This window comes from Anser cygnoides, chromosome 1 (genome assembly GCF_040182565.1).
Source record: "Anser cygnoides isolate HZ-2024a breed goose chromosome 1, Taihu_goose_T2T_genome, whole genome shotgun sequence".
In the NCBI taxonomy this organism is placed as follows: Eukaryota; Metazoa; Chordata; class Aves; order Anseriformes; family Anatidae; genus Anser; species Anser cygnoides.
The window spans coordinates 144,679,657-144,695,408 of NC_089873.1; the positions used below are offsets into that span (position 1 = coordinate 144,679,657).

Genomic DNA, 15,752 nt, shown 5'->3' on the forward strand with positions numbered 1-15,752 from the left:
TGCAGTCTGGGCACTGGGGAGGGCGAGAGGGCCATGGCTGGGAGCCAGTGGCAGCTTACTGCCAAGAAGAGGGAGATAAAAGCACAAAAGAGGTTCACCAGAGGGAGCTGCTCCTGGCGACCCCTCAGCAATTGGTAGCAGCTCCGATCCAGGAGGGAAGGCTGATGGCAAACAGGAGCATCACCAGCCAGAGTGTGCAGCCCACACTGCATGCTGCTCTGGAGCTGGTGGGATGGATGTTGGTAAGCCAAGCACACGTGCTGCGGGGAAGCAGTGCTGCACATGCCTCTGGTTTGCAAGAGAGCCATACCTCCCCCAGAAATGAGCACAGACTCATCCTATTCCCCTCAGCGTCTCCTCAGAGGCATCTCCAGTTGAAGCAGTGTCAATAGTCTGGGAATGTAGAAAGCTCCCCAGGAGTGAACAATGTTTTTCTGAAGAGCCCCGATAGCTGGGTCTCCTTAATTTTGTTAGGAGGCGTGTCTGGGCAGTACTGAAGATCCCCAAAGAGCAGCATGTTTAGCTGTCTGAATTCCCCTGAAGATCTGACGCTTAGGGCTTGGGGTCCCCAGGTGATATGGTAAATGGTAAACTGCACACAATTAATATTCCTCTTCTGCAGCTGCAATTTATCATAATTTTAAAATATTATTCTACCCACCCTGAAGTCATTTCCAAGACCAAGTTGGTTTACCAGCCTCATTTTCACAAGGTTGTTCGTGGCATGCTCCCCACATACTGGCTGCTCAGCAAAGTCAATAACATCCCAGTGTAAGCTCCTTTGCTTGCCCCCTGTGTAATACACACCTATTTCACCAGCACAATATAACAATGAATTAGTTCATGTTCTGTGTAGCAATTATAACAGTGTGGCGGAATTTAGCTTGGTGAAATTTTGCTTTGCTTATATTCATGTCTTTATCTTCAAGCTTGCTTTTTGTGCCTGGTTATTTTTCACTGAGTTCAAATGCAAATAGATAAACCCTGTTTGCATTTCTTTCCAAAGGAGGAGTGTGTTTATTTCCAGATTCTATATGCATCCACCGGGAAAAGTCACCCAGGACAAACCAAATTTGGGAGTTTGTTTGTTTGTTTGTTTCTTGTGTCCCTAATTGACTGAACACAGTGCATGTAATATAGGTGATATTAAAAAGAAGGCACTTTTCCTCTATTTCTCAACAGATTTTTTTCTTTTTCTTTTTTTTTCTTTTTTCCCCAGTAAAAACAAAAAGCTAGTGTATGACTATCACTTTCTGTACCCCACAAAAGAGTGAAGAATTTGATAGAGGACAATCTCAGGCAAATAAGTCATGGTACCAGGGAGAAACGTCCATCATTTTTTCAGGTAACAGCCAAGCACAACCCAGGTGTTAGCTCAAATACAAACTCTTGGGCAATGAGGAGCCTGTATGTTGAACATATAAACAGTTCAAATCCAAAGAAGTAGATTCTTTCCAAATAACTTCTATCTGAACATCTGACCTTAAGAGCCAGCCTCAGTTAAGTGCTGGCAAACACCAGGATTTGGAAGGAAGTTAGGGGTGTTGCACTATTTTGAAAGCTCTGTTTTGAACCAGCTGTCATTGCGAATGTCTGCTGGTACCCCGTCTTAGCATACAGCCTGTCACTGTTGAGCATAATGGTAACGAGCCAATGGAGTGTATTGAGCTTTACTTTCTTGTGAGTCTTTGTGGCTCAGATTTTCCCTTTACATAGCCATAACAGGTAAGCTTTGAATCTATTTATGCCACATCCTAATTGGTTGTATTTAATTTGTGTATATGTCTCTCTTTGACTGTTTGTACATATATATATGCATATTTATATGCGCATATGTACATTTGGACATCAGTATTAAATGTAAATATGCATATTGTCACAGCTTATTGCTATGTTCATCACAGATTCTTAGAATAGTTGGCTTTATTATACAATAAAACAACCATAGAAAGTTAATGCCTTCTTTAGAATAAATAAGGAACACAGGACTCATTATACCATATATGTTTAATGGTTTGAAAACTCAGTGCCCACATGAAAACAAGGAAACATATATTGCAATAGGCAGCATAATTATCCAGCAAGGAACATCCATCCTACACTCCTAGAAATATGAGATTCAGCATCACGAGATCCTAGGATTATGTCATCAGCTGCATGAGTTTCACAGCTTATCTTTCTTATTTTAGGTTACAGAAGTAAACTCTAACAAAAATGTATAACACTGCCAATTTAACAGCACATTTATGTTAATACTAGCTGAAATGTTTTCAAGAAGGTGAATAGGATCAATGTTTCTGTATGAAAGTGTGCAGTTATGCATATATATGCATACACACACATGCACACATAAATACACGCACATATGTGTGTGCACTGTGTATATAAACTGTCTGTAGAGATGTCATTATTTTTAAAGGTTGATTCCAAGTATATTAAACTCAAAAACAATGTTCTGTACAGTTGACCAATTTAAAGAAGCCCCTGCTGGTGCATGGAAGAATGAGCTAGCTGATATCATTAAACATCATCAGATGAGGCTGCAGGTAGCTGAAACGTTCCTTAATGAAAATTTAAAGAGAGCAGATTAAAATGATATTCCTCCAATCCAACAGAACACAAAGGTAAAGACATTCAATTACAACCAAGATCTCATTTAGAACTAAAGGAGTGTTGTTTGTTGATCAGAATTTATTGCTTGAAGTGAACAGCTAAGCTTGTGACTATATATATAATTACTTTCTACAATGTACTCTAGTGGCACTTAAATATAGTTACCAGACAAGACAATATCTTCCATAATTTTAGATTGTGATGTCCATGACCAAGGGTTTGAAAACATCAACAACAGCAACAAATATCTTTTCATCCATGCTAATCTATCTCCTAAGGTTGTGAAAAAATAAAATAAATCCATAGTGACAAGTATTCAAGTATTTGGATTTTGAACCACTATATTAACTCTTTTTATAGTTTTTTGTTTGTTTGTTTGTTTTGATCAGTAGAAGAAGTGGTACCAAGGAAATGGTTTGAACAGGATACTATACCTGTGTGTCTGCTCAGAGAACCAATGACTTTCCCCTGGATGCATCAGGAGTGTTTTTCATTGAGAAGACATTGAGGGTGCTCAGATCTATACCAGGTCTGTCGTTAGTTAAGAGAAATACATCACATCTTTAAAATCTCATAACCACAAAAGATATTGACAGGCAGGAATGGGACAAGAGGAGAAGAAGAAGAATCAGGGGACTGAAAGGAGTGATTTATCAGAGAAAATTAAATGAGCTAAATAGGTGTGGGCTGACTTAATGTTAACTAAATGCAACATCATTGTAATCTAAAGACACTGGAGGTAAATAGCATCCATGAAGGAAAAGAAGGGGGTTTGCAAAGGAACATAATTAGGATGTGGAGAAAGGGGAAGAAAAAAAAAATCTAACAAGATGCACTAGACAGCACAATCTCTTCCTAGGGACATGGCCTCACTTAGGACATTTAATCTAGGCACAGAAAACAACCAAAAAATATGCCATAGGAAACAACCCCACGGTGTCAGCAAGCTGTCCTGGGTGACCTAAAAGGTACATTGCTAATTTGTGTGCATCCGTTATCTGTGATTTTCCTTGCTTGCATGGCCAACTTATTCTTCCTTGTGTGTATTTGGTTTCTCTGGGCCCAATCCAACTCTTGCTGTAGTCAGCAAAAGTTTCCGATAGGAGCAATAAGACCTCAGTGTCTTTTCCATGTCTTTGGTTTTCTTAAAAAACAAAAACAAAGCCCAATAACAACAAAACCCCACCCTGCAAGAACTATGAATTTATATTGTGTATGAATGTACAAACAACTAAACCAGATTGGTCCCTTAATATTTCTTGGGTATTTAAACATGTGTTTATCCTTTAAGATATTCAGGAAAATATGTGTTTGCTTTCATACAGAGAAGCTAAAATGTTTGCTAGGGAAGAAACTTACAGTTCATCTTAAAATAAATTCTGATGAAAAATCACTTTGGTCATGGAAGAATTAAGACAATTTTCTATACTAAACCAATAAATAAATAAATAAATAAATAAATAAATAAATAAAAGATATTACACATAAATGGCAGAGCTCTTTCTACTGTAAAAGTAGTAATGCAACAGATGAAAGAAGCTAACAATGAATTCTGAACTCAGGACTGTAGTCTTCAAATATTTCTCCCCAGTATCTGCATGTATACATTCATAAGATGCTTCAATTCCAGCTCACTCAAAGGTAGGGAATAACTATTTTGTGGCAACTCAGTGCTGGCCCCTTGAGAGGCACAAATATCTGTCTAAGTGAGGCTGAACATTCAGGGGTCAGGGCTGTGTTTTGGTGTTGTCTATATTTCTAGCAGCCGGTATTGTAAATCTTAAGAGCAGTGTTTCCTGAAAACACTAAACAGACATTTTGGTAGCCAGTATTGAGCCTGTGGCTATACTGCTTCAGGCTGTGATCTTGTCAGCTTTTACAAGATAAGTAGGGTCAGGCAGGGTCAGCACTTGGATTGGTAACTCTAAGGCAAGCCGGTAGCTGCGGGAAGTGTCTTAGGCAACAGAATGGATGTAGCTGTTTTCCTTGAGCTTTTTCTAATATGTTGATGAAGGCATCATGCCCAGCTGTGACATGACAGCAAGACCTTCACCCTCCGCAGTCATCAAGCACCAAATTTTCAAAGGGGTCTTCCCCTGACCTAGTGTGGAGGTATGAGGTACAGTAAACAGGAGACCGCAGTGCTCAGGTATTGCTTGCATACATGCATGGCACTGCCTGGATGCCATGTAAGTGCACAGCCTCAGCATCCTGCATCAGGAAGGGGGTACAGAAGAATGACGTCTGATATCTTTGGGCAATCTCGCAGCTCCAAATAATCTTTGGCTGTGTTTATAGTACGAAATTCAAGTCTTTTGAACCAAGACCTTGTACACCAACTTTCAGCCTTGCACTTTCTTACTAGAAAGTATAGAAGGACTAATAATGAAATCCTTACCCAATGGTCTACATTGCCAAGAATTTCAAATTGTAAGTTAACCAATTTCTCCTCTAAAGTTCAAACAATAAATAAAATTCTATGTGAAAAATGGAGCCTTTTATTCCTTTGTCAAAATCTGATCAGAGTAAACTACAGATGTTAAAAGGCACTATAGTTCAAAGAATTAAAAAGAATCTTATGGGGTTTGTACGAAGAAAAGAGTTTTAGAGAATAATACAGAAAATATTATAATGCCATTATATAAATCAGTGGCACATCCTCACTTTGAATACTGTCTTCAAATTTGGTCACCTCATCCCTGAAAAAAAGAAAGTAGAAATAGAACAAGTCCAGAGAATGGCAATAAAAATGATAAAAGCCAAAAGGATGTGGAATTTCTTGAGAAAAGATAAAGAACAGAAGCCCCAGCCTGTCTCTCAGGGTTGATTCACCCTCATGGGACTGCAGATTTTACATGAAACCTTTCCATTAACTTGGAACAAACTCTGTTGCCTGAGTTAACCTAGAAGATGCCCTTGTCCTCTGTCTGGAAGGTTTAGGGACCTTGCATGAAACACATATTGCAAATTCTTTCCTCAGTGCATTCTGCTCTCTTAAAGGGAGGACTTTCAGAGCATGAGCCTCTGGAAGCCAAAGTGACCTATGGGTAGTGCTGCATATTAGCAACACCTTTTTATTTTCATCAACTACTTCCATACTCATTTTTAAGTCTCAGTTTCAGAAAATTCATTTTTCCATACCTTTCTTTCCTTCAAACTTTGGATTCATTTTTCAGAAATGCACAGGTGATTCAGAAGTATGAATCCATTGACTCGTCTAACATTCTTTTCTGTGAAATCATTCAGCTCTTTCAGAAATGTGCCATTTGTCTACTCAAATAGTCTCAGCCCCAAAGGAATTGCACAGTCTCCCTCAGTTTGTGCAGTGGGATCCCCAGGCTTCGTCAGAGCTCTACTTAAGCATGACTGTAATATAAATAACATTTTGTCCTCATGATCCTCCAACCTAATTAGCAGCAAAGGAATAAAAACCCTTTCCTATCCTGCAAGGTGAAATGAAGAGGTTTCAAATTTCAAACGGATAAGAGGTATTGCTTTTCCAAACAATGTACAGTTAATTAATGGAACTTGCTGCTGCATAGATAGTACTCAGAGAAACAGCATCGTATTTGTAAATGAGTAGGCATTTTTAGGCATAAAAGCAAATCTTCACACAAAGTTCAGATTGGGTTAAGTTCAGTAGCATATATTATGCAGAAGATCAGACTAGATGATAATAATGGTTGCTCCTAGTCTTGAGAAGAAAAAAAAAAAAGTGAGAATTTTACTACCAGGTATTATGCAATAATGTCAGTAGTTCTAGATATATGTTAGATAATAGATGGAGTCAGAATGGTATCGTCTCCCTGGTAAACTGTTATACACTTAAATAGGCAGGAAGGAGGAGTAGTCCCTTTCCATATCATCTGGTATTGGCCTCTGTCACAGTTAAGGCATCTTAGTGTTTACCAATGCCAGTGACTGGCATCGGAGCATGCCGGAGGAAATTTCATTATTCTTTGAGTAACTACAGAGCATCACTGAACACCGGTGTCTGGGAAATGGGAGGTTGTCTGACCTACTTATGGATAATCAGGATTAGTGTGGACTCTTATGCTGGGCTTTCAGAGACCCAGGGAAGGCTAGGAGACTTTCCAAACTTGTAGCTGTTCACCTCTCTTACTAAAGCTGGGCAAATCTTTCTCCCCCAGCCCTGTGTGAAGGGAATAACCATATTCATTGTAGCATGGTATGCTTTATAGCCCTGTGTGTAGATCAGGAAAAAGCACAGAAAGTCAAATAAGGCCTTGGGAAAAGAGGTTAGAAGGAAGGTGAGGAAACCAAAAGCTCAAAGGCTGAAACTAGGCTTATCTGTGTGACAGTATACCCAGGAGTCCTAGTCCCCCATCACCCAGAACAGCATCCCCTCAAAGTGTCTCCAGTCTCTGTCTAAACCCACACACACCTCACCCACACACAAGGAACTCATGGAGACATAAGGCTCATCCTCATCTGCACATGGCTGAATTGTACAGCTGAACCTTGAGGCAGGGCAATGTTCCCCACAGGCAGGTGTAGTCATAACAGGTGTAGTATGCCTCTGTTGCTCTTTTCTACTCCAGACATCCTCAGATAGGGGCAGAGGTCAGGAGATCTCTCATTGACCTTTCTGAGAAATGTTACCTTATTCTGGTGTCTGGTATCTGGATATCTGGTTTATCACTGAACTGTCAATAAGGTGGTAGAGACTTCATGCTAACAAGGTATCATGAGAATAGAGGCCCTTTTTCTCCATGTTTGCACTTACCTGCATCTCCAGTTATCTTACAGGCACCACAAGAAATCAGGGAGAATGTCTTCTAGGAAATAGCTGTGTTGGAGCCATTTCAGTCACAGGAAGTGTTTCAGCCTTGTGGGCTGAAAAAGTTATCTGCCAGGGAAAAAATAAATAAATAAATACCACATCAAAAAGAGCAAAAAAGATCCTTCCACTAGGATTTTTGCACCAGCATTCTGTACATTCATGTAAAGACAGAGTATACACATAAAATAAGAACAAAATCTCCATGCAGTTGTGATTCCAGTATGTTTGTAATGACAAGTTGGATTTTTTTTTCTTTTGGGGGCAGAAAGCACGGTGGAAAAGAAAAATGTGTATTATTCATAAAAATGATTGTCCTGTTCACTTGTATACCTCTGCAATTTATTCTGTAACAGCTTTTTACTTCAAAGAAATCACTAGCTAATGACATCTGAAACTTAAAAAAATCCACTTATTCACAACCCTGTCCCTGAGGGAATTCCCGTGTGTTATCAGAAATTTTTCCAAAGATCATTAACAGATATTACAAACCAATTGAAACTGAGTATTTTCTTTGCAAATTACTTTTAACTTTAGAGCTATTGAAAAAAGACATTGAGTGATTTAATTTACTTAATCTGTCTACAGATTGCAGCTATGTGCATATTCTGTGATTGCATTTCCAACAAAAAGCATATATAACTATCCCTAATAGAGATATTTTTCTAAATTATCGTACAAGATCAGTAAGATCTCTGAAGATATTAATGTTTACTTTTTCATTTAGGAAATTGCACTCGAGAAAGAAATGGGCACCTTTATTCTGTTGTTATCTTAGAAATAATAACACACCATAATACTTATTTTACCTGCTATTTTAATTAAAACTCCAATAATCATCACATCTGTATATCCTTTGAGGATATATTCTACTGATTTTTCTGAAAAATCATTGTATTTTTATTAGTCTGTGAAGCCAATACTCTTGAAATGCCTTACACGGCAATGAGTATACTGAATGAAATCCTCTATCTTGTGCCAATCCAAACTAAGTGTAGAGCAAGCTAAGTCAGCAGAGGAGGGCTGGAAAAGGCATCTTATTCTCCACCTCATTGCCTTAAACTCCTCCTAGAGAACCATATGTGTGCCAGCGCCACTTCTGCAGGAAGTATGGAAAATAACTACCCCCGAGAATATTTGGTTCGTAGCTTCCTGGAGATACAGATTTGCAGACAAGGGCTTGAAACCCCTGAAGCTCAGGTAGACATCGAAGGTATTTATTCTGAAGTGAAGACAGCTGCTGTGTTTTGTATGCTGCTCAATCCTGATTGTGTGTTACACATGATTTGCCAGGTCATTTTTTTAAGAGCTGTGGGCAAAGTAATGCATAGTTTGAGGAAGCAAATCAGGGGTTAGCTGCTGAGAAGTTCAGCCCAGCTAAGCTGGTGACTGCCGGGCCAACAGGCACGAGCAGGAGCAGGATTTTAGATGTTGATATTTTTATTAACAAAAATATGGGTGATGAACTTTGTAGATGTGTGGACTGGTATCTTTAAGCTAAATATCTCTATCCCACCCGAGTCTCTGTCATCTCCTTTTGTGTCTTTAGGCCCAGAGATGCCTATTCAGAGTTGGGACCCAGATTTGCCACAGAAAATAGGTACCTGAACATCTTTTCATATCTTGTTTAAAATAGGAATAAAGAGTTTGCAGAAAGGTAGATGGAGAGTTTGCAGGTGGCAGTTACTACTGCACCTTCCTCAGATATTCTGTATCTTCCCATCAACTAGATCAGTGTAATAACGTCTTCATTTCCACTAATATTGAACTCCCACTCTCCTGTTTCTTCCCTTTTGTGAGTTACGAAAAGGTCTCAGAATGAAAAGGAAAATTTTCCAAGTGCACCAAAAACCATGGGGGCTATGAACTGGAGCTAATTTTTAAAGACTGTTAGTAGCTGGTGAAGGTTGGTAAGATTACTCCCTGAGCTATGTGAAGTCCAGATTTGTCCTGTGGACTTTGTGTACCTGTATTTTCAGTGGCATCTCTCCACCCTTCTGTCACATACATGCAGCCAGCATTACAGTGTTAGCTCAGATGGTGCATACATACCTCCAGAAAATCAGAGCCAGGGGCTTTCATTTAGCTCTAGCAGCACAGTCTCATACACATCCAGCTCCAGGAGGAGTCAGCTCAGCCCTAGTACTTCCTCCCTTTCTCCTTGCATGCTTACCCCCTCCCAGATTTTAAGTAGCTGTCTTGCATTGCTTCGGCTCTAAAAACTGGCCACCCCCAGCTCTGGGGCTCCTTCTGCCCAAGGGCTGGTGGCACAGCGATGGCTGTACGGCAGCAGAAGCCACCAAGGTGCCCCAGTCAGGGGTGACCTGGAGCTCCCACCTGCCAGCACTGGGCACTGCTCCACCGGCTGCGATGGCACGGCGCTTGCCCACTGTCACTCTACCCAGGGCATCTCCACGGCGTCTGATAACACATCTGCTAATTAATGCCAGTTGTGATCCTCGGTCAGATCCTCAACTGGGATAAATTGACACGGCTCCATTTAAGCCTGCGACAATTAGCGGCAGCTTAGAGCTGACCCGGTGGTTTTCTTTATAATGTGGATATGTGTCTTGTTGGAAGTGAACAAAACCCACCAACTAATTGCATATAAGCCACCAAACAATCAGAAAATGAAATGATTGTCAGTAACTCCCAGCCTGGGCCAAATTACAATGGTGACAAAGAAGTGATAGCCTCAGATCTGTTAACAGCCCTCTGAGCTATCCAATCCCCTTATAATAATAATAATTAATAATAATAGATGTGCTGCTGGATACATTCACCTTTCTGTAAGGAAAGCCTAATGAATCTCTCTCTCTCTCTTTTTTTTATCAGGAAATTCAAAAGTGATTCTATTAACATGTAAGCATAGCATGTTACATTTTAACAATTGAACTGATCAAATATACTCTTACGTTCTCTTTTAGAGTCTTAGGAGTAACATCAATAAGTGAAAAGGAATGGTCTAGGAACTTTCTCAGGATTCTTTTTCAGCCATTTGTCAAAATTTCATTTCGATCAATACTTCCACCCTGTTAGGTTGTATCACCGATCCTCTCAACCAAAGTAAGCAGAGCAGCAGTAGGTATCATATCTTAACTAGAGGCAAAGGCGGCACTCCCAGAAATAAAGCAAAAGTTTGATAGGTTGTGTCAAAAGGAACTGTTGTTATTATTATAATTTATTATTTGTTAAGCACTGACAATGTGCTCAGTTCTGCTGATTAAGTTCTTCTGAGCAAGTTCTACTGATTAGCTTCTGAGGACAACACACTACTACAAAGAAGATATTTGACAGCTATCAAGACTTTTGCTTTCAAGGCTCACTTAGCAAAACAATTACATGCCAGTTATGCAGGTTTCGCATAAACTGAGTAAATATCATGACTTTTGTGTTCACTAATTTTCCTACTCCAGATCTCTCACTTCAGTACTGCCTGACAACCTCAAAGTTACACTGAGAATTGAGTAAGATCTAAAGCCTCATCCCTGTTTATATTCCGTTTCAAGCATCATGCTACATTAAGGGCAAGCACACACGTTGATTGTTAGACTCTGTTTTTGCATTTGGGACTCACTCCATGGGAGAGCAGAGATATCTGAACAGGGCCAGCCCAAGATGGACAAAACTTGAGCAACTTCAGACTGATGTGCATATCTCCCTCTCACCACAAAGCAGAGTGGACACAGTCAGCTGGTGTTACACTTGTAGGTGGTGGCCTGGCCTTAGAAAAACTTTGGTGGGTGCAAGCACCAAAAGGAAGCATTATTCTCATCCTGTTGGGTCTTTTTTTTTTTTTTTTTTTTTTTTTTTTACAGCAGATCTGTCATTAAGTCTCTCCAGTGTGAGTTAAAGGTATACTGTTGTATGACGTTTAAGAGTTGGGATGTTTGTTTGGGGCTGTTATAGCCACTGCAACAACACTATTCCTACAAGATCAGGTGAGCTTTGGGCCTCTTTTACATCTAATTTAGCATGTAAGGGAGTCACAAAGATTTTCCTCCTTCACCCTTACTCCCTTCAGGCCAGTTGTTTACACTACACATTCAGGGTGGAAGATTACCAAAAAATGGGCATTGGATGACAAGACAGTGAGTATGTGTACGTATGTACATGGCAGTGGACAGGGATATGAGAAGTGCTGGCCAAATCTGTGTGTCAGGAGGGTGCTGAGCAGACATTGTCCCTTGTCTCAGCCAGGTAACACCTAGGCTTTCTGACTGCAGCGCTGCCAGAGCTCCAGCTGTGCAGTTGTTTTTAGAAGAAAAATTCTCTTTTGTCTGCAGCTATCCTCTAGCTTGCACACTTCCCTAAATCCCACCAGCACACTTTTTTTTTTCTCATAACCGACAGAGGGAAGTGAGTTCTTATATAAATCCTTTGTGTGAAGATCAAACTGTGTGCATGTAGAACTATATTTTTTTTAGGGGAAAATCCACCCTAAAATAATCATTCTGTGTTATCCCCACAGAGTGCCTGTGCTGGCTGTGGAAAAGCATCCAAGGCCACCCTCAAGACCAGGATCAACATTCGCAGGCAGCAGCAGGCTGTAGCTGAAGTCTCGGTGCTGGTGGGGAGGGCAGAGCGTGGGCAGCCTGGGGCAGGCTCAGGGTCAGGGACAGCGCAGCTGGAAGGGGCCATAATCTGAGTTGCTGCTTGCAGACAATGTCAGCCATTGTACGGATTGATAGAAAGTCATGGAGCAACGCAGGAGCCAGCCTGGGGCATGTGAAAAAGGTGTCTGTCTGCCTAGCTGGCTTGGACGCCTCACGCCTCCAGCTGGCTACGCAGGTATGTAAAGATCCTGCATTTTCAGTCATATCTTGTAAATTAATCTTAGTTTGTTAGTAGACCTAAGAGTGGAGGATTTGGTTGAGAGAACACAGACTCTCTTTCACAAATTCGGAAACTCTTGGAGAGAGGAGGATTGGAAAAAAAAAAAAGAAGAAAAAAAAAAAGACTGGTTACAGTGCTATTGAGAAATTCTTTTAGAAAAAGTCAGCTAAAGAAGAAAGCCCCCGAATTACAATAGAACAGCAGTTTTAGGATCAAGTTCAATGTGGCTTGGTGTTCGGCTATTAAACAACTAGATTACCAGCCAGAAAATGCCAGGCAAGAATTAGGAATGGTGAAGCTTGCGCTACCAAATCACAGCACGACTCCCTGTAGCAACAAATCTTTGGAAAAGCCTCCTTTGTCTCCTTCTTTCACTCTTTCTGCTCCCCTTTCCCTCTTCCTGTGCTCCTGGTTTGCTTGAATACAATACAGTCAGGGTTTTTATAGCCAGCCCTGATTTTCCCAGAAGGCACAGATCTTACAGAGAAGCACAGGTTCTTCCTCTCAGGGCTCACACTTCAATGCCACCATCTAAGAGATAGATGAACCAATTCCACTTAAAATAATAAAAACACTCTACCTGTGCCCAACCCCCAGCAAAGTTTCAGCCACAGGTGGAACTAAACCCAAATCTAGACATTATTAAAGTTGAGAAAAATCAACTTCCCTTTATTCCCCTATTCATTTTCTGCCACTGTGATTTTCTGAATTTCAGACAAGACCATGACCAAGAGCTGCAGGGCCAAAAGGGGCTGGATGTGCCATATTGCTAGCCCGAATGGAAGCAGGAAATACTAAACATCTTGCATGGAAGCCTGTTCTCATCAGGTTTATAGCCCAGCTTTTTCCATCAAAAGCAGTGAGGATGGTACAGACAGGGTTCAGAAATGCATCCAAGCATATGGGAGTATATCTACGCTAATCCTCCTTTTGAGCTTCATCCAGCACTAAATCAGAGCCACACCGTAAAGAGGAATAATGCAATAACTTGTGGAAAAAGCATGGCTCCTTTCTATTAAGATGGGGAAAATTAAATAATGTGACTCACTTTTCTCCTCAGAAACTGTTGGAGGAATGTAATAATGTAAAACATTGCAGAGACTGGGGGAAAAAAAAAAAAAAAAAAAAAGTTGAGTAACACCTTAACTTGGCTGCCCTATAGCTATATGCCCATTGCAGTTGCAAGCTGTGGGTGAAGGACAGCATCACGGCAGGGCCAGCCTTGAAAGAAGAATGGGATAATAGCTAGCTGGGTGCCACAGTCCTTTGGGTGACAAAACTCACCTGGGAGGCTGTGAAAACACCTTTTTTGCCAGGCTAACCCGTGCTGTGGCTGTCCCATGCCATGCTGCTGCCTGCCTGCTCTCTGGTTCAGCTGTGCTGCAGGCACTGCCCTGAGCCATCCCCTGAAAGCATCACTGCAGGACTTGGGGGGAAGGAGTTTGTGGTCTTATTTCCTCAGCAAGAACACAGGGCACTCTGTGTGGAGGAGGAAAAGGGCTCAGCTTAGCTCATCGCAGTACAAGAGGACCCCAAGGCTGCAGCAGGGCCTGGCAGGCATGCTGCCGTCTCTTGCTTGTGTGTGCGAGCAGGGTGGGCTCACACAGGGAGTACCAAAGGCTTTCCAGGCTCATCCCTATCACGTGTATCTCCCAGCCACAATCTCTGGCCTCACCTACTGAAAGCAAAAGAGAAAGAGCTGTCATTGTAAGACAAGATATGCATTGAGCGCCGGAGATGCTCTAACAGCAGTAACACACACTGGCTGAGGGTCTAGCCCTAGACCACTTTTTCCCTGTGCCCAAAGCAAAATAAAATAAAATAAAATGAAATGAAATGAAATGAAATAAAATAAAATAAAATAATAAAATAAAATAAAATAAAATAAAATAAAATAAAATAAAATAAAATAAAATAAAATAAAATAAAATAAAAATCTAACATGAAACCCTGCTCCATAGCCTCCAAACAATGCTCTCTGGACCTTAAACCAGGTTGAGAAAAATATTTTCAACAGAGCCTGCTGAAGGAAGGCTAAAGGATTAGGAAAAAAAGAGCTGTCAAAATAAGGTGGGTAGTTAGGTAGGGAGGGATACAAGTTAGGAGAGGGGTTGGCGAACCAAATAGGGACAGGAAATAATAAATGCAGCTCCACACACACAAGCACACACACACTCATATATGTGCAGTGCCAGCCTACGACTCAGGCAAAGAGTCTATTGTTTCCGCATATAAAAATCTTCAAACTAGAATTTACTTGATCACGTGCGCTGCCTTTTCCTAAAAGAAAAGAAAACTGAAAGAAATTATACTCAAAAGAAAACTGAAAGCAATTATCTATTTTCTTACAGAAATAAATCATTAGATATCTCCATGGAACATCATCTAAAACTTCCAGTTCTTAAAAATTACTGACCAGTCTCAGCTGGTGTATATCAGCACAGTTATACTGATATCTAGGAAGCAGAGCATTTCTACCCCAGCTTAAAATCTGCCCGCATATGCTGTTTCTTTCGAACAACTTGTCTTCCCTTTTTTTTCACGGTATGCATCTGGTTTAAGGTGACTTTTCCTTTCCCAGCATATGGAGCTGAATGATTATGACGATTTACATTTATTTTAAATCACAGCCTATTAAATGGAAAAATAAATGCTAATATGTTGATATGGTTTACTTCTGAATGAATTATTGATATGAATGAGTAGTTGCAGCTATCATAATTACTGTTTATTAAATAAATATATTTTGAATTAGAGACCCTTGATTAAGAAATCACATTTTTGTCTGAAAATTGTTTTCCTGCTGCTGTTATAAGCAATACCTCACATTACTCTAAATAATAATAAAAAAGATTGTTGAAATTATTCTATTTTTTATCTTTTCCTTTGCTCTGTGAACTTGGCAGCGCTTTGTGCATATTCCCTTTCACTGCTTCTCTCCTCTAATCAGTTAAGTGAGGCTCTTTCCCCTCTGTTGTTTGTGTGGATCTGTCACATAGCACCTAGAGACACAAAAAAAAACATTTTAAGCAGGAAAAAGTGAAACACAAAAACTAAAAGATTGAGGATCAGATACCTGAAACTCCTCTCAACATTTTCTTTTAAGCTGAGCACGTTTCATATTAATGGTGTCTCTTTAACATAAATAATGATCTAATGAAATAAATATGAAATTGAAAGAATCATAAAAAGAATTTTACATTTAAGAATGCCATCTGTGTAACACTTAGCCTAACAATGAAATCATTTCAGCGCCAAAGCAGCTCACTCTGCTTCCAGCACAAGTTACAGAGCAGTATAATGGTTCTGCAGAACAGCAAAAAATCTGAGCTCAGCTGAAGAACAAACACCTGGGTTCAAACTCACTTTAGTCCACACGGACAGTGGATATCACATGGGAGTTTTGAACTAGTCCCTGCTAATGCTTCTGCCTCGAGTCATCACAGATTTTTCGTGCAGCTGCCGATTTTCATCAAAAGAAAATTTAGATATCGGTGCACAA

At 40.3% G+C, this 15,752-nt stretch overlaps 1 long non-coding RNA gene across 5 annotated transcripts in view; it reads right to left on the bottom strand.

Annotated features, from left to right (window-relative positions):
* LOC106041677 (uncharacterized) overlaps positions 1-15,752 on the bottom strand; it is a 52,270-nt gene that overhangs the window by 10,882 nt on the left and 25,636 nt on the right. For 3 of the 5 annotated variants that reach the window (XR_001210616.3, XR_010826872.1, XR_007157664.2), the window contains exon 3: positions 7,361-7,483. This is a non-coding gene — a long non-coding RNA (uncharacterized lncRNA). Of the gene's footprint in view, positions 1-3,047; positions 5,313-7,360; positions 7,484-15,752 lie in introns of all 5 variants that reach the window. The other 2 variants (XR_010826875.1, XR_010826873.1) reach the window with 2 other exon arrangements.